Source organism: Lathamus discolor, unplaced genomic scaffold (genome assembly GCF_037157495.1).
Source record: "Lathamus discolor isolate bLatDis1 unplaced genomic scaffold, bLatDis1.hap1 Scaffold_186, whole genome shotgun sequence".
Lineage (NCBI taxonomy): Eukaryota > Metazoa > Chordata > Aves > Psittaciformes > Psittacidae > Lathamus > Lathamus discolor.
Window position 1 is genome coordinate 65,498 of NW_027069215.1, and position 25,840 is coordinate 91,337.

Consider the following 25,840-nt stretch of genomic DNA (forward strand, 5'->3'; position numbering starts at 1 on the left):
TTGCGGACACGATGTGAGGAGGCTGGAACCAGATTTGGGTGCGTAGCCCTGGTTTCCCAGCGCTGCAATAAAGCACCTCATATAACCATGCCGGTGGTTCCCCCTGCATTCCCCCCTCGCCAGGCCGTGCTTCCCTCTGGGCTCCCTCCTGCTCGCCGCCCTTTTGGCTCTTGGACCCTGCCACCGCTGCTCTCTCCCCCTCCGCCTCCTCAGCGCGCCCCACACCGCTGCTGCTCCGCAGCCTCTCCGGCTCGCTCCGGCCCTTCCCCTCCCCGGGCTCACTGCCCCCGACCTTTCCCACGCGCTCTTCCCGCCCCCTCTGGCCTATGCCCAGGGGACGGTGGCCCAGCAGGGCCTGGCAGCAGGAGGAGCGCCCCGGGGCATGCTGGGAGCTGTAGTGCTAGGGCAGCGGCTGCCGGCGGCCATGCTGGTGTTGGGTGTTGCAGCTTCTGCTGGGGCTGCGGCCCAGCTCGGGGGAGGGCCGGGGCCAGCGCTGAGGCGAGCGAGCCCCTGGGGAGATGGAGACAGCCCCGCTGTGGGCACGGGCACCGGGCACCGCGACTGCCAGAGCCCCCCGAGCTGCCCCAGCCCGGCCTGCGCCCTGCAGCTGGCCCTGGGCCTGCCCAGGAGGAAAGGGGAGAGCGCAGAGAGGCAGAGAAAGAAGGGCCTGGGCTGAAGAGTTTCCCTGGCAGGACGGAGAGCGGGAGCTGTGGTGAGTGCCCGGCCCCTGGGGCCGTGTCTGCCTCTCATCTCTCCAAGCTCCCCACTCCCTTTTCCCTTGCAGGCATTTGTTTCGCTTGCCCATACCTCTCTTCTGTTACTGCGCTGTCCTGCACGTCCCTCTGTTCTTCAAGTCCTTCCTTCTCTGTCACTCTACCAGCCCCTTCTCCTCGTTCCAGCTCATTCTGTATCCCACTGTCCGTGTCTTTCTCCCTGCCTGCCTCTCTCTCTGGCTGTGTCTGCTGCTCCCAGACCCTTCCTCCACTGCTCTGCAGGGCTTCTGATACTTCTCATTCTTTCTGCATCCCTCTGAGCTGCTCGTTGCGCCTGCACTTCTCTTTCTCTTAGTTGTTGTTTGTTGCTCTGGTTTTAGAATCATAGAATAGTTAGGGTTGGAAAGGATCTTAAGGTCATCCAGTTCCAAGCCCGCTGCCACAGGCAGGAGCACCTCACATCAAACCGTGTCACCCAAGGCTCTGTCCGGGCTGCCCTGGAGCACTGCCAGGGATGGAGCATTCACAGGTTCCTTTGGCACCCTATGCCAGCGCCTCAGCACCCTCAGAGCTTCTTCCTTGTATCTAACCTAAACTTCCCCTGTTTCGGTTTGAACCTGTTACCGCTTGACCTGTCACTCCAGTCCCTGAGGAAGAGCTGCTCTCCAGCATCCTTGTAGCCTCTCTTTAGGCACTGGAAGCTGCTCTGAGGTCTCCACGCAGCCTTCTCTTCTCCAGGCTGAACATCCCCAGTGTTCTCGGCCTGTCTCCATACGGGAGCTGCTCCTGCTGCTGATCATCCTCGTGGCCTCCTCTGGACTTGTTCCAACAGCTCCATGTCCTTTTTTATGTTGGGGACACCAGAACTGTACACAGTGCTGCAAGCGGGTTCTCACGAGAACAGAGTAGAGGGGCAGGATCACCTCCTTCGACCTGCTGGTCACGCTCCTTCTGATGCAGCCCAGGATACGGCTGGCTTTCTGGGTTGCGAGCGCACAGTGAAGCCGGCTCGTGTTCAGTTTCTCATCGACCAGCACCCCCAAGTCCTTCTGCACAGGACTGCTCTGAATCTCTTCTCTGCCCAACCTGTAGCTGTGCCTGGGATTGCTCCGACCCAGGTGTAGGAGCTTGAGTTTAGTTTGGTTGAACTTCATGAGGTTGGCATTGGCCACCTCTCAAGCCTGTCAAGGTCCCTCTGGATGGCATTCCTTCCCTCCAGCGCATCGAACGAACCACACAGCTTGGTGTTGCTAGCAAGCTCTCCCTGCCCCTGTTTTTTTTTTTTTTTTTTTACCCACTTGCCTTTCCTCTACTCACCACGTCTTTTGGTGATCTCTGTCAATCCCGTAGTCCTTACTTCTCTCTGGCCTCCTCCCTCTCCCTCTGCCTCTCTTCCTCTTTCCCTGCTGCTTCCTTCTCCATCTCTGTGCAGATCCCTACCCTTTTTCTCCTCTCATGTCCTTCTTTCCCTTTTTTCTGTCTTTCTTTCTCTGTCCCATCCTTTCTTGCTCAGCCTCTCTGTTCAGCTGGCTGTGCCTTCTTTCACTCTTGCTCTGGAATTTTTCTTTCTCCCTCTCTTGTCCTGATGCCCAGCAGTTGGTTTTGGCCTCCAGTGCTGCCCTGCTCTCCCTTCCCATTTTTTTCATTCCTTCATCTTGAGCCTGAAGCCCATCAGGATTTTCTTTTCCATCACTTTGTCTTGCATTCTGTCCCTGCTCTTTTCTCTCTTTCCCTTAGTTCACTTTGGTAATGGGGCAGGTGGTCTGTGATAAGGGGTGTGTACTTGCGTACTGGTGCTTTCACGAACATTCTCTGGTCTTGCCACTTCAAAGCTCTTCCTTTTTTTCCAGAAACTTGAAGACTGCATTTCTCATTCTGGGGTTCACACTGGAGTTGGACTGAACGCGTGATATAATGGGCTCTATCAAATGGGAGAGAGAGCCCTGCTTCTTTGTTGTTGTTTTCTGATGTTCTGTGAACTTTGGTAAGCAAAGGCAAGAGTGCTTGAAAGAGTCTCTTGAGAGTAACTTATTCCTATAGCGTGCCTGTCTTCACCTTATGGTGAAGGTTTCTTACAGGAAGTATGATTTTGCCAAGCTATGAGGTTGCCTTGGCTTGGCAAATGTAACAAGCGTTGTCTTCAAAGGTAGTGAAGCTGTAGCAAAACCAGCGGGAAAAGCTAGTTTCTTCCTAGAATGCTGCCTGATAAAATAGTAGCAGGTAAAGGCACTTGCAGTTGGCTTTTCCATGCAGTCTTTGTGCAGAGCTTTTAGCACTTTTGGTAGGGATTGATTTCTGTGAAGGAAGGAGGAATGAGGAAAAACCAGTACAGCTTGTCTGAACGGCTGCTTCACTGCAGGCAGGGTTCGAGTCTTCAGACGAGAACAGGTCTTTACTATGGTTTATAAACAGAGAAGATGAGCTGTCTATAAGGAAAGCTTCATCAGAAGTAAGGCTAATTTTGCTAAATTTGGTACTCTGTTGCAACTGAGAGATGATTTGGCAGTATTTACATCCCAGCTGTGTGCCAGTGTGTTAACACAGGCCATCAAGGTCTTTTCAGCGGTACTGCTGGACTGCAGGTGATGTGCCTGGGTGGTACTGAGACCCTGGGAGAACCAGCTCTGCCGGCTGTTAAAGCTCAAGAGGATGTGACAGAATGGAAACCATCTTTGTAGTGGACCCGGAACATCAAAGGTGCAGATGTGCTGCTGATATCCTGCCAGCCTGGAGATGTGGGGACTTTCAGTGAGAGCCCAGTAAGGATCCTGTTTTCTGGTCCGGTGGAGGCTTTCTGCGCGCACTGTCCCAGGAGGCATATTAGCCACGGTTGCTTCTTTGAGATCTCAGAAAAGATGCTGCGTGATGCAGAGACTGTGGTGGCATTGCTGGTTTAAGGAGTTTGGTGTTACCTTTTGCCCCTTGTCTTCCTGTCCCACTGTACAATGTGCCCTTTCGTGCCAGCGCAACTGCCTGGAGCAGCACAGTGAGCAGTGAATGTCTTAATCAAGGGTGTTAGCACATCCCCCTTGCCCTGTGTGTGCTTTTCTGTGGCTCAGGGTGTGAGTGGAGGAGGTTTGTAGTTGTGCAGCTTTCTAAAACCTGGATCAGGGCAGTGAGCTGCCTTAGAGCATTTGCAACATGCACTGAAAATAGGTGGCCAGGTGGCCAGGTCAGAAGTTCTTGGGCTTGTTGCTGAAGCCTCTGTCTCCTTAAATCATGCATGTAAGGATGCAGCTGATTTTTGGGGGGAAAAGCCGGAGGGTTCCCTTGTGCACGTGGATGCTTTTGTTAACTGTGTTTTTCTGCTTTAGGCCTCGTCACGCAGCCAGATGTTTTGCTGCATGTAGCCTTCTGACCAGCAGTGGCAACTCAAGAAACCCTGATGTCTGTCAGCAGCACTGGTGAGCAGCTGGGAATTTCTGTGTGTCCTGCAGCCTGCTGAGCCCCAGCACTGGCAGCTGGCTACGCTGGACTTCCCCCCGTTGTCTCCAGTTCACCACAGAATGGCTTGCCCAGTCCGCATAGCCAACCTGACCCACATCACACAGCAGTCCTATTCAAGTTATGTTTTCAGTGAGAGTCCTTCCTGAGTGATCATTTCCTGGGAGGACAGTGCGATGATGGAGGTAATGTGTCCTCCCGTGAACAGGAGGCTTCTGGGCCTCCGCAGGGGCAATGCCTTGGAGGGCACCTTTCAGAATGGGGAGAGGAGTAGTGTCTAAAAATTCTTCAGCTGGCATGTGCTGTCCAAGGAGAGAGGCTAGGACACAAAATACAGAATTTTGAGAGTGGTTCTCTGTTCATGGCCATGAGGTGTACCAGTCAAATTGGGGCATCCTGAATGTGGTTTTACAGAATCATAGAATTGTTAGGGTTGGAAGTGAACTCTGGAGATCTTCCAGTCCAACCCCTTGCCAAGGCAGGCCCACCCAGAGCGAGTTACACGGGAATGTGTCTGGGTGGTTCTGGAATGTCTCCGGAGAGGGGGACTCCACAGGCCCCCTGGGCAGCCTGTTCCAGTGCTCTGACACCCTCAGTGTAAAGTTCTTCCTCATGTTGAGATGAAACTTGTTGTGCTTTAGTTTATGGCCATTGCTCCTCATCCTGTCACTGGGTAGCACTGAAAAGAGTCTGGCACCATCCTCCTGGCACCTGCCTTTCAGATATTTATATGCATTAATGACAATCCCTTCTCAGTCTCCTCTTCTCTAGACTAAACAGGCTGTGATTCTTACACATGGTTCTTACACCTTTCAAGTGTTCAGTGGTTTGACTAATGCCTACTCAACACACACATGTACTGCTGTTTTGCAAAGCAGCCCTAATTGTGTGGCGCTGTCAGCCATCTGGTTCTTTCTTGACCAAGACATCCCTGCAACTGGTCTTGCTGCCGTACCTTATCTCTGCTGCGAGGTGAGGGGAGAGTTTCACTGAGGTGTCAGAGGGGCTGGGCTGCTGCTCTGTTCTGGGTAGCGCAGAGGTATCCTTTCTTCTTCAGAGTTGGGCTTGTTCTTCTCCCCCTTGCGGTGAGCTGGCGTTCTTGTGCTGAGTGAACCACAGCTGTGCAGTTTACAATGTCAGCTATATATAGCTGAAGAAAGTTTGCACGGTTTCATACTCTAAAGACCAATTGCTACAATAGTTAGGGAAAGAGATTTTCATGACAGTCCCTCCTTTTCTTTTGACCATCAGGGTCGTACTGTACTGTTCACTGTTCAAGGCATAAGTTGATTTCATAAGGTCACACAACACTGAGAACAGACATACATCGTTACAAAGCAAAACAAGAGAGGGACTACAGCAACTCAAGTCTTTTAGTTCACAGTCCTCTACCTTCATCTGGGAGTCGGGAAATTTGCCACCCAAATAGATTTAGTGGAAATCCCTGCCTTACTTCATGTAATATTTTCAAATGAGTCTTTATCTTGTTTGTGTCAGTTTTGTTTTTGTGGTACTGATTCACATAAAACCCCCAGGGCTATTAGTCAACAATGCCCATACTCTGTAATGCACATACTCTGTCCTGTAGTTCTAAAAGGTGGTCTAGAGCTAATTGATTCCGTATTGCCATTTGTGATAATGATTTGGTTTCTTCCTGTAGGGCTATAATGCTGTTTCCGCTTTCAGGAATGGCTTTTTCTAATTGCCTTGACACATTTGCAATAGCTTGTTCTAGTTTTGCAACCCCTGGCTGTGATACAAAAGCTGTTACAGAGAGGGGGAATTTAGAGCTACATTCTGCCAGAGGGATGCAACACTTTTTCCTGTAGCCATCAGTAGTTAGGAGTGAGGGGATGAGAAGAGATACCAGTTCTGACCTGGAGCCTCTCCCAGTGCTGCTGGTAGGTTTGTTACTTTTTTTATTGTTCTATGTTTGTTCTTCACCTGTTCTAATGTTCTTGTTAAACTGTAGTTGTTTTGTTGTTAAACTGTAGTGATTTTGTTTTTAAATGGTAGTTGTTTTGTTGTTTCTCATGCACTTATCGCTTAGCGTCCTTGGCTGTGATTGGTCATGGTATGTTGCTGTTTGCCGGTGTCCTTCAGTTCATTATCTGGCATGAGAAGTCTGCACCATGTTCCACACAGATGTCTTGTTTCAGCTCGTTGATGGGAACGTGACCTTTTTCGACAAGCCAATCCCCCACAATTCCCCCGTTTTTATTTATGAAGGAATAAGGATTGAGTCAGGAGTCGTTGTAAACAAGTAGAATAACATTGCAAAGCATAACAAAGCAACAAACCCTCTATAATTATGAGACCTATAATGGCGAAGCAGCTTGTAAAGCAAACGTATATGCAGCTCTATGAAGCGAACCTCGATTTTCAAATAACTCGAGTAATTCAAAATCTGTACTTCTAAAATCAGCTAAATATTTCTGAAGTGCTATAAGTGGGTTACATAAAAGTTATTTCGACAGACTATACAAAAGTCTTTGTTTCAGCCAACTCTGGCGAAGATATCTTATAGACTGACAACCACCACAATACAATTCTACTGTAGGGTCACACTGATGACAAAAACTACAGTTATCAAAGCACTTGTTGTATCACCAATCTCAGTTGTACCACTATATGCCTGTGGCCATGGACCGGATCTAGGAGGGCGACCGTGCTCAACGAAAGCTCTGTGTTGATTAAGGAGTTAAGTTCTTCTATTAGTGGCTGTAGCGCTCGGCGCAAGCGACGCTCCTCCTGGGCCTGCGAGTCAGGGTCCATACACTCGCTCGGAGACGCCGTCACTGGAGCTTCTGCAGCAGCCGGTCTTAGTCACTTGGATGGTACCCACAAGGGTCCTGCGGGAGCAGAAACACAGGCATAACCACGGCCCAGATATATTACTTCTGCCGGTCCCTGCCGCAAACCTGTATTAGGATCTCGATAGTACGCCTTAAAAGAAGGCTTTATCTTCTGCGCTTCTGTTTGTACAAAGTGCTTAACAACCGCTGGAGTTTGTTCATCACCAAAGATGCATAAATAATTTAACGTAATTTCACCCATATAATCAGCATCGATGACACCTGGAACAATAAATAGTCCTTTCAATGCAGATGATGATCTCCCCAGTAGCAAGGCTTTTATAGGCTTATTATTTAAAGTCAGAGGACCATACATTCCAGTAGAGAGCAATGACACGGTCTTATCATATAAGGTAGTATCTGCTGCGGTTGCCAAGTCCATTCCGAGGCTGCCGGTGGTGGCTGGTTGCAGGCAATGGGGTTTGATTTGCTGCGTACACACATTGAGGCGCAGGGGCTGTAGTACCCATGCTTGGGATCATTGCGCGATGGGTCTTGGTGTTCCGCTGCCTGTTTCCCGACAGGTTCTGTTTACGTCGACAGGTAGCAGCACAATGGTTATCCATTTGACAATTAGGGCAGCACACCGAGTGGTGGCAATCTTTTCTCATGTGCCCATTTTGACCACATCTAAAACATTGAGGAACCTTGACCATACCGGTGGCTTGCAAAGGTGCCAAGGCCGCTAATACTTGCGAATGACTTTTTTGAATTGCCTCTCCCACTGCTTTTACTGCCTCAACCAACATTGCCTGATGCCCCATAGGTACCCGTGTCATACATTCTAACATCTCTTCTACAGTGGCATTTGCAGGTAACTGAACAAGTATCTGCCTTACAGCATCATTACAGTTCTGTATTGCACACTGACGCAGTAAAATACCATGCATGTATTCTGGAGCACCTGACTTCCTTATAGCATCAGCTACCCTATCCACAAAGGTACTGAAGGGCTTGTCCTTTTTCTGTGTCACTTTCATGTAGGCAGGAGCTGCAATAGTATCTTTAATCTGTGATAGAGCTCGCAAGGCTAGTCTCATAGATTCTTTTAACAATTCTGGACCTAGCTGGACTTGAGCCTCCTTAGTGGAGAAATGTCCAGTTCCCATCAGGTGTTATAATTGTGCCCCAATCAGGGGATCTCCCTGGCCTTGCTGAACTGCAGTCGCCTCTTGACAGGCTTTCTGCCAATACATGTTCCATAACAATGACTGCGAAGGGGTGAGGATTAATTTCACAATACTTTTAATATAACAGCAAATCTGTTCCCCAAATATATGACAACATTTGCCTAGTGGGTTCAGACTGAACGCCTGTAGAAATAACAGTTTGCCTTAACTGAGATAGCAATTTCCAATTTAAGGGAGACATTTCAGCATTTACTGCCTGACCTTGAGCGTTAATCTGGTACTTAACAGGAAAGGCGAGAATCTTTTCCTGCAATGCCTGCAAACAGTCAAAATCATTGTTTGACAGAGCCTCTCTCTGAATAGATTCCAATCTATCACCTGAATTCGCATTTGTCTACCTGTGCTCTGCAACTTTACCTTTTTTCTTCTTCTCTCTTTTTTTTTTTTTTTTTTTTTTTTATATTGTTCACCCTGCTTTGCGCGGCTACAAACAGCAGCCTGCTCGGCAGCAGCTACAGCTGCCTGCCTGCTTCAGCAGCAACCATAAATACCTGTCAGCAACCGCACTTTTGCATTAACCCTTTCTCGCCTGAAATGTTAAACCGCTACCTGTTAAAAACTTTTACATGAACACGACAACAAAAAAAAACAAACATACAACACCATCTGCCCTCATCACACACACACACATACGTATGCGTATGGGATCCCACAAGCACACTTCACACAACTATAATATTTGAAACACAAAATTCAGACAATCATTACTCGCACTACACAGTCCCACGTACAGAACGCGGCACAAGGACTCTGTGAAGACTATCAGGAAACCAGCTCCAACAAGCATCATCGCAGTGTGAGGTGGCAGGTTCAGCCCTAGCGAGCGTCCCCGCAGAGGCTCTGCCTCCCCCACATCACATGAGGCTTGGGCTTTTATACTGACCAAAATGCACACTCATTCTGACACAGGTGGCCAGACTATGTCAGAAGAAGTGGCCAGCAATATCTATAAAGGTTTCCAAGCATCAATAGAATCATAGACATATTTGCCAACTTCTAGTATGTGAGTATCACAGAGAGACTGTATCAAATGAGTTGCATATGGGACCCCAAGTCCACGGTCCGTCACAGCCCGCCCGATACCCCTGATAAGGCCATACGAGGGGCATTCCCACCGAGGGTCTTGATCCAGCACATACATCACAGGGAAAGCACACAATATATCTGCATCCCCCACCCATTTCACTTCTCCCTTTACAGCTGCCCATTTATCATGAGGATCTGGGGGATATAAATCAGGCTTCTTTTCCGGCTCCATGTCAAAAGGATCATCCAGGTCAGCATCAGAATTAACAGGCGTCAGAACTTCAGGAGCAGCAACAGCAGCCTGATGAGCATGCACAGGCTCCTTCTTGGGGTTAATAGGGTCCGGGTCAAAAAGACTGTCTTCATCTCTGTCCTCAGTCTTTGCAGATGCGGCGGCAACTGGCAGAGGTTCAGGGGTGGCCAGGGGTGGGGGGGGGAACAGTGGGTTCCACGATCTCACTTTTTGACTTTAACGTCTCTAAAATAGTTCTCCAAATGACTAACAAATGTTTCACAGTGTCACCATCATTTGTGGCTGCATCCCACAACTTAACTCGTGCACCACTCCACAAAGAGACCTCAGATGCGGTAGACTCATCAGCCTCTGGATAATGCGTCTTCGACCATTTCAACATTAAATTTAAGTCTGTCTCTTTAAAGGTTGTGTTATAAATTGAGACCACAACGGATCATAATCCAATTAAAATTTTATTAATTATAGCAAGTAGAATATGATCAAAGACAGCGCTGGACGACAGGGGAGTCTGCGCTCCGCCAACTGCCGTGCTGAGCAGTTCAAACAGTCCCTTTTTATACATCTTTACTTCCGTGTTCATGAAGTAGTGGAGGTACTTTGCGCATGCTTCAGCTGTTGTTAGGGGGTCGTTTTCTGCCCCCTGATGGTCGTTGAGGCCGAAGTGAGAAATCTTCCTCTTTTATCCCATTGTTGACCCCTCTACTCCTATGTCCTTTGTTCGTCTTATCTCTGCCATTTCCTGGAACATCTTACAGCTATCTTTAGGCAACATCCGCTATGTTTGCATAAGCGATAAGCGATTGCAGTTGGCGCCTGTTAGTCTATGTAAGTGATTGCGGTTATTTTACAAGCTGCGTCCGGTGACTGTTTGAGTAAGCAATTTCATACTTTTTATTTCCTAACCTTTACATTGAGCTTAACATAAATCTTAATAAACAATATCCTAATTCATAGTTTCTTACAATCCCCCCTTTTTCTTTTTCTTTATGCTATTATTGTTTATCAAACGCTACTTTCATTTTCAGAAGTGTATGCTAACCTTTTTCCACACTCCCAACACTTATCATAACAGTCACAAGGTAATTCCTTACAATCACAGGTATATTTTTTACGTGGCATGATACATTCACAACAATCTTCATCCTCATCAATAGATACACTCTTATATTTTACCCCAGATCCCGTAGTTAAAATAAGCAGTTTAGCTATGTCAAACCGTTCTCTAATAAAGTGTAAAATATAGCGTAATATACAAGGCCCAAATATAAGTCCCAAAATCAATATAATAAGCGGTCCTGCTAAAGCAGACAACAAAGTGGTTAACCAAGGTGAAACATTAGACCAGTTTTCATACCATGACCTATTTGCCTCGTAATTTTTCTTTCGTTGCTCTAACCTTTTTCGAAGTTCGGCCATGGTGTCCTTAACTACTCCTGTATGGTCAGCAAAAGAGCAACATTCTTCGTTAAGAGCTACACACAATCCTCCATCTTTTAAGAACAATAAATCCAGTCCTCTTCTATTTTGCAGGACTACTTCTGACAAAGACTTTATGGAATCAGCTAAATTTTCAATAGATTGTTCTATCTTTGTTAAATCCTCATTTACAGCCACCTGTAGATTTTGTAATTCTTGACTTTTTACTATGGAGGCTATGCCTGTACCTGCTCCAACTCCGCCCGCTATCAGCAGTGTAGCTAGGGTTACTACTGTAATTGGCTCTCGTTTTTGTATATTCAGGTTTCCTTCAAAGTGATGTAACACCTCCTCAGAGGTGTGATAGATCAGGCGGGGAACAATAATTACCTGTATGCAAAACTGAGATTGATCAAACACGTTCAGGGATAGGCAAGGCGTTACTCCGATGTCTGAACAAACCCATTTAGTTCCTGGTGTCGGGATGGCCCATTTGTCATTTCTATTTTTGTGTCTCTCTACAGTTTTTGTAGTAATTGATGCATTTAAATTGCATAAATACTGATAATTTTTGGGCACTGTACCTATACATTTTCCTTGACCTGTTACTATTTGAATAGTAATTCCTTGCGTATGATTTTTCTGTTCATTCCATGGGCATTCTTGGGGATTCAAACCACTAGACCATTGAATTTTTCCTACTTTTCCAATTGCCTCATAATATGGTGGTCTAACATCGTAACACAACCAGCACTCTTTAGTAAAATCTGGCTGGCTTTCATTAAGGGCACGATAAGAGGCTTGCATTATACTCCATAAAGGATCTTTGGATTCTGGTAATTCTAGATCCCTGGATACAATGTTATTAGTCGTTTCCGAAAGGGAGTCAGGAGAAGTGGGTGCTATACTTGCGGGGGCAACCTTTTCTTCAGAGAAAGTGGGTGGATTCAGGACCAGATTTGGTAGAGCAACCTTTTCTTCAGAAAAAATGGGTGGATTCAGGACCAGATTTGGTCCTACTGATAAGGGATCGTTTGGGACTACTTCCTTTTTTATGAGAATTAAACCGCCCTTATCTGTCCCTGGTTCCGTATACCTCACTCCCCACACTTTTCCATCCTTCGTCTCCGGGGTTGGTGACATTTAAGAAGAGGTATTTACAGTTTCCACGTCCTTTCCACCCTTGTGGTGGTCTGCACCCATATGGACCCCACTGAACCTTTAGGTATTTGTCTATACCACTGCCCGGTATCCAACCAGGGGCTATGGTCTCACAGCCCCAATTAACTGCAGTAATATTGATTAGGGAAGTTACAATATCCCTTTCCAGGATTCGAACTAGGGCACATATAGAATCCCAGGTATTCCCAGCATCGGGGTCTCGGGACAAGCTGACATAGAGTAACATTAAAGCTTGGTTCACCCGGTGTTATTTGGGTTGTGATAACCTGTTGATCTTCAAATCGGAGTAGGGTCCACTTAAAAGGTTGGTGGGGTTGGTAGTTCATTCCCTTAGCCCATGTTTGTGGTAGGCATATTATAAGTAGAATAAACAGTGTGCTTAGGATGTGCCAAAAAGGGTGGAATCCTTTCCATTTCTTTGTTGCTACTAATTTTGGATTATTTGGATATTTTATGTTTGTTATTGTCCAGTTCATAGGTTCATGAGGGTTTTCATTTGCTTGCGTTATTATCAATAACAAAACTAACGGTATACCAGGAAAAAGGGTGTCTGTCAGTTTTTCCAATTTAAGTATATTTTCACCAGTCCTGGGGAAGTTTGGCCATTGCTGTTTTTGCATCCCATTGTTCTGGTTCTTTTCTCCACAGTTTATTCCTCCTCTGCCTCGCCCGTCGACTCGGTTGCTTCGAGCCACGGGGTGTACCATCTTCTTGGCAGCAAGGGAATTCTTCAGGAGAATAGCTGCTTTGGGCTTTCTGCCTGTTTACATAGGCCTCCCACTTTGCAGCTCTAATCAATGGGGCAAAGCAAGACACAGTTAGTACTTCCCTTCTACACTTTATGGCTAAGATGTCAGCCACAAATGGGACTGGTTGGTTGGGATGGTAACAATAATATTGAGGGTTTATTCCTTTGGTGAAAATTTCCCACCACTCATGGGATTCTTGAATAATTTCTTGTTTAGACTCTAATTGTTTTAGTTTCCACTCAATGAGAGTTCTCTGGATTTTCTAACACTGTGTACAAACTCCTATTGGAGGGTATCCATATTTACAGTGTGTCTACCATTTATCCTGACATACCTTACACTTAAAACAAGCAAATGGATAACAATTGCAATTCAAATTATTACACCTAATTCGTATATTTAGAGTACATACATTATTTACATCAGTATATTTTCTATATTCAATATTGTGTGCTTGCATGAACTTAGCAATTTCCTTTAGCACAGTTTGTATGCTTCCATATATAATAGATAAAAAGAGAACCAAATATAGCCAATATAAACAGCAATACACACTTTATACCAAAAGGCAATGTGGCAAAATAATCAAATAAAGTTTCTATCATTACGTTATCTTTTCAAGATTATCTTGGTGTCACCTGGAGCACTGATTACTTTCCAGCGGGGTCTCGTCACTGGGCCTTTAATGCGACTGGCATGAGTCCATCCGCGCTCAGCAGTCCGGACAGCTGTTTCTGTTGTAAGCAAAACAAGATAAGGTCCCTCCCAATTGGGTTTTAGGGTTTCTTCCTTCCACACTTTAATCAGTATCCAATCTCCGGGTTTAACATTGTGAATTTTTAAGTCCAACGGGGGTCGTTGCACAATCAGTCCATGTTCCCAGAGCTTGTTACGATATTCTGCTAATTGTGAAGCATATTCATTAATCACACGGTCCCGAATTAAAATATTTGTTTGTGGACTTTCAATCCTATAAGACATTCCATACACCATTTCAAACGCTGATATTCCTACATCTGCTCGGGGTCTGGTTCTGAGAATTAATAGTGCCATGGGTAGGCATTTAATCCATGATAATTTGGTTTCTATCATTAGTTTAGTCAAAGTAATTTTAATTTCTCCATTCATTCTTTCAACTTTTCCTGAACTTTGTGGATGCCATGGTGTATGGTATTCCCACTTAATACCCAAGCTTTCTGTTAGATCCCTAACAATTTTTGACACAAAATGTGTCCCTCTGTCCGAGTCAATTACTTCAGGTACTCCATATCGAGGTATAATGTGTTCAAGTAACACTTTAGTAACTTGGTTAGCAGTTGCCCTGGAGGTAGGAAAAGCCTCAACATAATGTGTTAAATGATCCACTATTACTAATAAATATTTATAACGCCCTACCCTAGGTAGTTCAGTAAAATCCACTTGTATGTGTGAGAAAGGTCTATATGCTGGGGAACGTCCTCCAAGAAGTTTTTGTCTCCTATTGCTTCGATTAACCTTTTGACAGGTCTCGCAGGCTGCCGTGACTGTCTTTGCTATATTATATACGCCTATACAGGCAAACTGTTGATTAAAATGATCAACTAACGCCTGGGTTCCCCAGTGTGTTTTACTGTGTATTTTGGAAAATATTTCAAGTGCTATGCCCTTCGGCAAGACTTCCCTTCCATCTGACAATATGTATTTCCCATCTTGTTCTTTAGCTCCCATTTGTTCTAGTTTTTCCTTTTCTACAGACTCAAACCTCAAATTTTTACTAATAGGTACTTGTTGCATAGTCAAAATCATACTATAATTGCCTGCCACTCGTTTTGCTTCTGTATCGGCTGCATTATTTCCCCTAACTTGATAACTTATACCTCGCTGGTGTCCCTTTATATGTACAACTGCTATTTTGTTCGGCATTTTTAATGCCCCCAGAACTCGCCGAATTAATTCCGGGTGTATCAGTTCTTTCCCTTGTGAGTTAACAAATCCTCTTTCCTCCCATATTTTTCCAAAAGTGTGTACTACTCCGAACGCATAGCGTGGGTCTGTATATATAGTTCCATTCTTTTCTTTCAGTAATACTAATGCTTTCCACAATGCATATAGCTCACAGGCTTGAGCCGACCAGCTGGCACTTAGGGGGCCTGATTCTATTGTCTTAAATTCTCCCTTTTCTAACTTAATAATGGCATATCCGGACAATCGTTTACCTTCCACTGTTCGTGATGACCCATCTATAAATAATACTTCTCCACATTGTAGTTCTGTTTCTTCTAAATCTGGCCTAATGCACATCTGTTGTTCAATTGTTTGAAAACAATTGTGCAATAGTTCACTACCTTCTCCTGGGTACAAAAATTCAGCAGGGTTAACTGCTCCAATAGTTTTCAAAGATAGTTTAGGGGATTCTATAAGTATTCCCTCATACTTTAGTAATCGGCTATCTGTAAGCCATTTTTCTGCTTTTTGTTGTAACACTCCCCTGATGTTATGAGGTGCATATAAGACAACTTCTCCATTAAAGGTAATGCGATTCGTTTCCTCAAGTAGTAAGGCAGCAACAACAATGATTTGTAAACAACTCAGCCAACCTCTACTCACAGGGTCCAATAGTTTTGATAAGTATGCCACCGGTTTCTTTTGTCCGGCCCATTCTTGTGTTAATACCCCAAATGCCGTTCCTTCATGTATGTTAACATATAAATGGAATGGCCGCTTTAAATCCGGTAGGCTTAAAACTGGTGCTTGACTTAACTCCCTTTTGAGACTAGCAAACTGCTCTTGATCCTGAGGGGTCCACTTGGGTATTTTGTCCTTGGACAATTGTTCATATAAGAGTTTAACTTTAAAACTATAGTTCTCTATCCATTGCCTACAATACCCAAATAACCCTAATGCCTGCCGAATTTGCCTCTTAGTAACAGGCATAGGTAGTTCCAGAATTCCTTTAATGCGCTCTGGATCCAATATCTTTTGGCCATTAAACAAATAATGTCCCAAATATTTCACTTTTTCTTCCACAAATTGTAATTTTTCTTGTGATACCCGCAATCCCTTTTGTGCAAGAAAGTTTAGAAGTCGAATGCTTTCCTTTCTTACATCCTCCTGATTATTCCCTGCTATGAGCAGATCATCTACATACTGTAACAGCACATTTCCCGTTTGTACCTGGTATTCTTTTAAGAGCTCTTCCAGGGCCTGTCCAAACAGATTAGGGGACTCAGTGAACCCCTGGAGAAGCACGGTCCATCTCAATTGCTGTCTACGACCTGTCTCTATGTCTTCCCATTCAAAGGCAAAATAATCACGGCATTCTTCTGCCAGTGGACAGGCCCAAAAGGCATCCTTTAAATCAACCACACTATACCAGGAGTTATGGGGTCCTAGTTTGCTTAGCAGTGTGTACGGATTTGCTACTACAGGGAACCGGGTGATGGTTCTTTTATTTATTTCCCTTAAATCATGTACGAGCCGATATTTCCCATTTGGTTTCTTTATAGGCAAAATGGGGGTGTTAAAGGGTGACATACAAGGCTCTAAAATCCCTTGTGCTAACAATCGATCAATTTCTGGCTTTAATCCTCTCTGCCCTTCTAGGGATATGGGATATTGCCTTACCCTCACAGGTATGTGGGGTTCAGAAATTTGGATTTTAATCGGTGGAATTTCTAGTCTGCTAATTGTGTCCGGAGAGTACCAGACATCGGGATTAATTTGTTTTTGATCATCCACGGTCAAAGGAAAAGCAGACACTGTTAGCTCTCGATTTTTTACTTTAATTTCTAATTGCAGTTCAATAATTAAATCCCGTCCTAACAGATTAGATTCTGCTTCAGGGACGAGCAAGAGTTCACCCATTCCAAATTTATTTTCGGTTTCGAATACCACATTTTTAATTTTGCTTACTTTAAAGGGTTCCCCTTTTGCCCCAATTACTTGTACCTTTTCAGAGGAAACTTTACATCCCTCAGGTATTTGCTTAATAGTTGATTTCTCAGCCCCAGTGTCTACTAGGAAGGTGAACTCTTGTTTATGGGGACCTATTCTTAATTTTATCAAGGGCTCATGATGACTCCGGTCCCCTAAAATATAGAGCCCCTGACTCTCCTATTCCGTTTTCAATATTTCCTCATCCCTGATCCTTTCTCTGCAATTCTTCTTTATATGTCCTTTTTTTCCACAGTAAAAACAGCGTCCCTGTTCCTTCATTACCACTACGTTCCTTTGTTTTATTCCATCAGATCTGTATTTACCAGTTCGCCCTTTGCGATCCTCTCTGACCGCTGCTATCATCATTTTTACTTGTCGCTTGCTGCTCTCTTCTTCCCACCTTACGTAGACTTTCTGAGCTTCCCTTAATAATTCATCCAACCCTCTATTCTGCCAGTCTTCTAACTTTTCAGTCTTCTTTCTGATATCTCCCCATGATTTTGCCACAAACTGAGTTTTGAGGAGCGCTTGCCCTAAAGGGTCGTCTGGATTCACCCCAGGGTACAACTGAAGGGCTTTCCTCAGTCGTTCCAACCACTCAGTAGGGCTTTCATCTTTCTTTTGCATTTCATTAAATGCTTTATTAATATTCTGGCCACGGGGTACTGCTTCTCTAATTCCCTGAATTACTATAGTTCTCAGGTCCTGCATATGGGTTCTATGCACTGGATCTTGATTATCCCAATTAGGTTTTTGGAGTGGCCATTTAATATCTGCTTGGGGTCCCCGGACATGTTGAGCATCCCACAGTCTCATTCCTGCTCATCTAATCATATCTCTTTCCTCAGTAGTGAATAATTGACCAAGGATAGATTGCATCTCATCCCAAGTATAAAGATTCGGTCCCAAAAATTGATCTAATCTTTCTGCCACTCCGAGTGGGTCCTCAATTAAGTTTCCCATCTCGGTTCTTTTAAAGTCTCGTAGGTCAGCCGAATTTAAGGGTATGGAAATATATCCAATCACAGGTTGAGGCCCCCCCATGGGTATTTCCCTTAGGGGGTACATCTGAACTGCCCCTTTTTGACTTCTAGTTACACGTCTAGGAGCAGGGGGATACTCTTGCTCTGACTCTGGTGGGGGAGTGGATGCTCTGGGGACCTCCGGAGGGGCTGTAGGAGCAGGAGGAGTAATGTAAGGAGGGGGGTTTAGAAGGGTTTCGTCTAACTCTTCCTTCTGTTTCTTTTGTTTAGTTTTTATTTCATTCAGCGGGTAAAGTCTAGCTCCCGGTCTTTTTAGCCACACTTCCGCATACTGACTCTCTTCCGGGTTGAGAGGTTTCTTATTATTAACCCAGAGGTTTAATTGCTGTCTTACCCAATCTTCTTCTGACCCATAGACTGGCCAGAAGACATTTTTAAAAATCTTCTTCCCTCCCCATATCTTAGTACAATATTCTATCATTTTTTGCTTATCTTTCCCTAAGGTTCCAGGGAGACATTTCCAATTGTCTAAGATATGTGCCAGAGGGGTATTCTTAGGTACAATGGGTACCCATCCCATGGGAGTCGAAGGCTTGCTGCCCTTCGCCCCCATCTTCTGGAATATCTCCGAACACACACTCACTTGCTCCCCCTTGTTCCTGGCTCAGTCCCTCGCGGGAGATGGGAACCGCAGTACTTAAGGGTCCGTACTCGCTTGGTTCAGTATATCGAACCTCTCATTCGTTATATTCCAGGAAACCCAATCCCGCCCGAACGGTAAACCCGCGAACAATTCTCTGCCGTGAACAATTTCACTCTGCAGACCTCCGCCGCGAACTATTTCGCTCTGCGGAAAGTTTCGCAATATACTTACGCGTCCTGCGTCTTCGTCCGGACTCCCGTGCACAGAATTTTTATGGGATTTTACCGGTTCCTTCTTTGCTCATATTCTAGCATTTAGGTTCGTCAGTAAGGATGAGGTAAGCTGTTGGTCGCGGGGCCGTGAAATGTCGCGGGGCGCCTCCCCGGAGGACCAAAGCCCACCGTTCCTTATCCGAGTCACGGCACCAGAAATTGTTATAAATTGAGACCACAACGGATCATAATCCAATTTTATTAATTATAGCAAGTAGAATATGATCAAAGACAGCGCTGGACGACAGGGGAGTCTGCGCTCCGCCAACTGCCGTGCTGAGCAGTTCAAACAGTCCCTTTTTATACATCTTTACTTCCGTGTTCATGAAGTAGTGGAGGTACTTTGCGCATGCTTCAGCTGTTGTTAGGGGGTCGTTTTCTGCCCCCTGATGGTCGTTGAGGCCAAAGTGAGAAATCTTCCTCTTTTATCCCATTGTTGACCCCTCTACTCCTATGTCCTTTGTTCGTCTTATTTCTGCCATTTCCTGGAACATCTTACAGCTATCTTTAGGCAACATCCGCTATGTTTGCATAAGCGATAAGCGATTGCAGTTGGCGCCTGTTAGTCTATGTAAGTGATTGCGGTTATTTTACAAGCTGCGTCCGGTGACTGTTTGAGTAAGCAATTTCATACTTTTTATTTCCTAACCTTTACATTGAGCTTAACATAAATCTTAATAAACAATATCCTAATTCATAGTTTCTTACAGTTGCTCCCTTCACCTTAAGGGCTGAAAACATCCATAAAACAGAGACTTTTTCCTTAGCGATTTTTTGTGGGAATCGCCGGGAGACGAGCTCATCAGATGATGACCAACAAGTCTCATTTATTGCTAAGCAGATGGATACTTATATACCTTGCTTGCATGTTTATAGTTTGGTTACAGAGAGATCATTGGCTTATAGCTTTTACATGTTACAAGATCATTGGTTTATAGCTTCTACATTTTTGCAGCTACACCATGCACCCCCCGCCATCCTCCTTCTCATGCACTTATCACTTAGTGGCCTTGGCTGTGATTGGTCATAGTATGTTGCTGTTTGCCGGTGTCCTTCAGTTCCTCATTATCTGGCGTGAGAGGTTTGCATCATGTTCTACACAGATGTCTTGTTTCAGCTCGTTGATGGGAACGTGACCTTTTGACCTTTTTCGACAAGCCAATCCTCCACAATTCCCCCTTTTTCTTTATAAAGGGATAAGGACTGAGTCAGGAGTTGTTGTAAACAAGCAGAACAACAATGCAAAGCATAACAAAGTAACAAACCCCCTATAATTATGAGACCTATAACGGCAAAGCAGCTTGTAAAGCAAGCGTATATGCAGCTCTATGAAGTGAAACTTCTAAAATCAGCTAAATATTTCTGAAGCGCTATAAGCGGGTTACATAAAAGTTATTTCGACAGACTATACAAAAAGTCTTTGTTTCAGCTAACTCTGGTGAAGATGCCTTATAGACTGACAACCACCACAATATAATTCTACTGTAGGGTCACACTGATGACAAAGCTACAGAGTTATCGAAGCACTTGTTGTATCACCAATCTCAGTTGTACCACTATATGCCTGTGGCCATGGACCGGATCTAGGAGGGCGACCGTGCTCAACGAAAGCTCTGTGTTGATTAAGGAGTTAAGTTCTTCTATTAGTGGCTGTAGCGCTCGGCGCAAGCGACGCTCCTCCTGGGCCTGCGAGTCAGGGTCCATACACTCGCTCGGAGACACCGTCACTGGAGCTTCTGCAGCAGCCAGTCTTAGCCACTTGGATGGTACCCACAAGGGGCCCTGCGGGAGCAGAAACACAGGCGTAACCACGGCCCAGATATATTACTTCTGCCGGTCCCTGCCACAAACCTGTATTAGGATCTCGATAGTACGCCTTAAAAGAAGGCTTTATCTTCTGTTTGTACAAAGTGCTTAACAACCGCTGGAGTTTGTTCATCACCAAAGATGCATAAATAATTTAACGTAATTTCACCCATATAATCAGCATCGATGACACCTGGAATAGTCCTTTCAACGCAGATGATGATCTCCCCAGTAGCAAGGCTAGTCTCATAGATTCTTTTAACAATTCTGGACCTAGCTGGACTTGGGCCTCCTTAGAGGAGAACTGTCCAGTTCCCATCAGGTGTTGTAACTGCACCCCAATCAGGGGGTCTCCCTGGCCTCGCTGAACTGCAACTGCCTCTTGACAGGCTTTCTGCCAATACATGTTCCATAACAACAACTGCGAAGGGGTGAGGATTAATTTCACAATACTTTTAATATAACAGCAAATCTGTTTCCCAAATATATGACAACATCTGCCTAGTGGGTTCAAACTGAATGCCTGTAGAAATAACAGTTTGCCTTAACTGAGATAGCAATTTCCAATTTAAGGGAGACATTTCAGCATTTACTGCCTGACCTTGAGCGTTAATCTGGTACTTAACAGGAAAGGCGAGAATCTTTTCCTGCAATGCCTGCAAACAGTCAAAATCATTGTTTGACAGAGCCTCTCTCTGAATAGATTTCCAATCTATCACCTGGATTCGCATTTGTCTACCTGTGCTCTGCAACTTTACCTTTTTTCTTCTTCTCTTTTTTTTTTTTTTTTTTTTTTAAGTTGTTCACCCTGCTTTGCACGGCTACAAACAGCAGCCTGCTCGGCAGCAGCTACAGCTGCCTGCCTGCTTCAGCAGCAGCCATAAATACCTGTCAGCAACCACACTTTTGCGTTAACCCTTTCTTGCCTGAAATGTTAAACCACTACCTGTTCAAAACTTTCACATGAACACGATAACAAAAAAAATACATAGAACACCATCTGCTCTCATCACACACACACACATACGTATGTATATGGGATCCCACAAGCACATTTCACACAACTACAATATTTGAAACACAAAATCCAGACAATCATTACTTGCACTACACAGTCACACGTACAGAACGTGGCACAAGGACTCTGTGAGGACTATCAGGAAACCAGCTCCAACAAGCATCATCGCAGTGTGAGGTTGCAGGCTCAGCCCTAGCGAGCGTCCCCGCAGAGGCTCTGCCTCCCTCACATCGCATGAGGCTTGGGCTTTTATACTGATCAAAATGCACACTCATTCTGACACAGGTGGCCAGTCTATGTCAGAAGAAGTGGCCAGCAATATCTATAAAGGTTTCCAAGCATCAATAGAATCATAGACATATTTGCTAACTTCTAATACATGAGTATCACAGAGAGACTGCATCAAATGAGTTGTATATGGGACCCCAAGTCCACGGTCCACCACAGTCCGCCACAGTCCTCCCAATACCCCTGATAAGGGCATACGAGAGACCTTCCCACCGTGGGTCTTGATCCAGCACATACATCACAGGGAAAGCACACAATACATCTGCATCCCACACCCATTACAGCTGTCCATTTATCATGAGGATCTGGGGGATATAAATTAGGCTTCTTTTCCGGCTCCATGTCACAAGGATCATCCAGGTCAGCATCAGAATTAACAGGCGTCAGAACTTCAGGAGCAGCAACAGCAGCCTGATGAGCATGCACAGGCTCCTTCTTGGGGTTAATAGGGTCCGGGTCAAAAAGAGTGTCTTCATCTCTGTCTTCAGACTTTGCAGCCGCGGTGGCAACTGGCAGAGGCTCAAGGGTGGGGGAGGGACACTGGGTTCCACGATCTCACTTTTTGACTTTAACATCTTTAAAATAGTTCTCCAAATGACCAACAAATGTTTCACAGTGTCACTGCCCTCCGTGGCTGGGTTCTTCGGAGCTTTCCTGATCCCTGCTGTCTTCCCAGCCTTTTGTTTTAACAGGGCATTATATATAGCTTGCCAAATCTTATCTCCAAATTTTCGCCATTCTGCTAATTCATGGACAGTGTGAGGGTTAACAAAACATCCCTTAGACTGTCCATAAGCTAACAGTCCCTGCAGCTCTTTCTGCAGGTCGATCCCTTTAACCTGCCGCTTTTGTAAGAAGGCAGTAAATAAATCATACGCCGCTTGCCTTTCCATACCTTAGCGCGCTTGTTGCAGCCCCTTCAGGTTTCGGCGGCGCGTATCGGCCGGGCTCGTCTATACGGTCACCCAGGGTCCGGCGCTTAAAATCTTGAGATCTTGGCGCTTTGACCGTCCTGTGGCTGCGATCAGGACCCGAGCACAACTTACGTCGTCCCACCGTGGTGTTCGAGGGATCGCGTCGGGGTCACCATTTGTGGGAATCGCCGGGAGACGAGCTCATCAGATGATGACCAACAAGTCTCATTTATTGCTAAGCAGATGGATACTTATATACCTTGCTTGCATGTTTATAGTTTGGTTACAGAGAGATCATTGGCTTATAGCTTTTACATGTTACAAGATCATTGGTTTATAGCTTCTACATTTTTGCAGCTACACCGTGCACCCCCCCACCATCCTCCTTCTCATGCACTTATCACTTAGTGGCCTTGGCTGTGATTGGTCATAGTATGTTGCTGTTTGCCGGTGTCCTTCAGTTCCTCATTATCTGGCGTGAGAGGTTTGCACCATGTTCTACGCAGATGTCTTGTTTCAGCTCGTTGATGGGAACGTGACCTTTTGACCTTTTTCGACAAGCCAATCCTCCACAATTTTTTCCCAAGTCCCAAGTTCAAAGGCTTCGCCAACCCCCTGGATTAAGTCCTTCTCCTTAACACCGCACTTTTCTAAAAAGCAATTTAATAAATTTAGGGCAGCTTGCCTCTCCATACCCCCTTTTAAGGTGCTCGCGCTCTGTTGCCCTACGAGGCTTCGGCTGCTCCTCCTCCTTGGTGCAACGCTGTCGATACAGCCACTGCAAGTCCGGCGGCGCCCAGATCCCGTCTATACGGTCATCCTTTTGCGCAATGCGCTGCTTTGACCCTCTGGGGCAAAATCGGAGCCAAGTGCCAGTTTTCACGGCCGTGGTGTTGTTACCATCCAAGCGAAGACAAGTATCACGTCGGGGTCACCATTTGTCGTGAAAGGAAGACTTGGACGACTCAATATGAGTTAACAGCAAGCTTCGTTTACTGGGCTTCTACCTTCAGTTAATATAACAGTAAATATGCAAATACTAGGCACTTGATTGGTTCTGGCACAAATAAGGCATTGCGTAAGCTCTACATTTTTGCAGCTACACCGTGCACCCCTCCACCATCCTCTTTCTCATGCACTTATCGCTTAGTGTCCTTGGCTGTGATTGGTCATAGTATGTTGCTGTTTGCCGGTGTCCTTCAGTTCCTCATTATCTGGTGTGAGAAGTCTGCACCATGTTCTACACAGATGTCTTGTTTCAGCTCGTTGATGGGAACGTGACCTTTTTCGACAAGCCAATCCCCCACATATTTAAATGTTCTTTAATGGAATAACACTTTGGTTTTATAGCTGAGCTGTTACAGCAGCTCCTTGCTTCTAAACTGTGATGTACGTGGATGTGAGTAAACCTGTCCTGTTTGTTTTTTGTTCTTCCCCAAGGAGGAGGACCGCTCCGACGCCAAGTGGCGTTTTGGGCCATCAGCAGCAAAACGTCCACGGCTGTGAAGATGCGTTGAAGATTTTATTGTTCTATGTTTGTTCTTCACCTGTTCTAATGTTCTTTTGTTGTTAAACTGTAGTTGTTTTGTTGTTAAACTGTAGTGATTTTGTTTTTAAATGGTAGTTGTTTTGTTGTTTTATCGTAGGGTTTTTTTGTTATACTTTTGTTCTACCCTTGTTGTTGTAACAATTAGACTAACATTTTTACCATAGTTTTGCTATCATTTTACTGTTTTTTAACTGTCAATATGTAATTCCCACCCCTCACCGCACCCCCCATCCCCTTTTTATGTCCCCACTTCAAATAAACAGTCTGTGTTCACAGCTGCCTTCCCCGTGTTTGGTTCCTGGGCCAGGGCACAGGGTGCCGCTTTCCCGCACCCTCTGCTTGTGGGTACTGGCTTCTCCTGTTCAAACACAGCTGTGTGGTCGAACAACAGTTATTATCATTATTATTATTATTATTATTGCTCCTTATTATTTCACTGGTGTTCCTCCACTTTGCTTCTGTTTGGAGCAGTGGCAATTTCAGTGCAGGACTGCAAAAAACATGCTGGAAAGGACAGTGGTGAGACAGAAACTCTGCTCTGGGTCATCCTTACAGTAATACTAAAAGCATGGTACCTCTGGAGCTCTTTGGATTCTGCTCTGTCTATGGCCAAGTAGCTGCTTCTTACGCACAACCACCAAACGCTTTGGTCACGGAAGCGAATTTCATGATCACAATTGTACTATATTAGAACTGCTTTACAGAAGTGCCTTGCTGGAAATCACTTAACTCACATGGTTCTTCCTGCTTACCCATTCCTCATCTTGTGATGTGAGAAATGAAAGAGAGCTTGTAGATCCCACTGCCAGGGCTGGGTTAGTTCAGTGAGACCAACCTGTAAGTGGGTGTGATGCACTGCTTGGTGTTTTCACCAGCTCTGCCGTGCTTACTAGGTGTCAAGAAGCTTACTTTCAGAACAAAAGCTCTAGGAGGAGCAATGACTCATCTGATAACCAAGCTGAGCTGATGGAATTTGAGAGCTGATTCATGGCACAGGCAGCCAGTCTCCAAGGAAACTATGGGAAGGACTGGGTGCAGTTACAAACCCCCAGTTTTCCCCATTTCCCACCCTCCAGACCTGGGAATCAGCCTTAAAAAGAAATTGCACTGTAAAAACCCAGCTTTGGTGAATTGGTTGGAGGGGACCCGTATCTGGCACTGTGATATTGCGTGAGTCCTGCTTGGTAGGAGAAAGAAAAGGTGAAGTAGGTGTGAAGGAAAGAGGCAAAACCCCAGTGCTGCTGGTTCAGCCCCTACCCTTCCCGTGGTGAACGGTGCCTCTCTCTGGAGAGCTGGAATTGCACATTCTGCCTAGTTGAAACCAGACATTTTTCCAGTTTTGGTTTGTGGAGGGAAATGTGGAGTGAAATTTTGCCCATAGTGAGAGGGCTGAAGTAACCACCTCAAACATCAGCCCAGCCCCAGCTATGTGCAGGCCTTGCAGCTTGCTCAGCACTGCCTTGGAGCCTCCGGTTGTGTTACTTGCTTTCACTGTCTCCCAAGCTCCAGTAAAAACCCCAGGAATGACACGCCACAAAGGCAGGATTTTTTCCAGGAGGTATTTTGTATCGGGGAAAAACCCATTGGAGTGTCAGAGTGGGTGTCACGGTGTTCCCCCTTC

The 25,840-nt window shown here is 45.4% G+C and overlaps 1 long non-coding RNA gene across 2 annotated transcripts; it reads left to right on the forward strand.

Moving 5' to 3' along the window:
• Positions 1 to 348: 348 nt before the first annotated feature.
• On the forward strand, positions 349 to 24,494 carry LOC136006419 (uncharacterized). 2 transcript variants are annotated; one of them, XR_010609126.1, is made up of 4 exons: positions 349 to 712; positions 2,564 to 2,697; positions 4,028 to 6,058; positions 24,111 to 24,494. It is a non-coding gene; the product is annotated as an uncharacterized LOC136006419 (long non-coding RNA). The 2 variants fall into 2 exon arrangements; XR_010609125.1 differs by lacking the exon at positions 24,111 to 24,494 and having other exon boundaries at positions 353 to 712; positions 4,028 to 6,812.
• Positions 24,495 to 25,840: the final 1,346 nt, after the last annotated feature.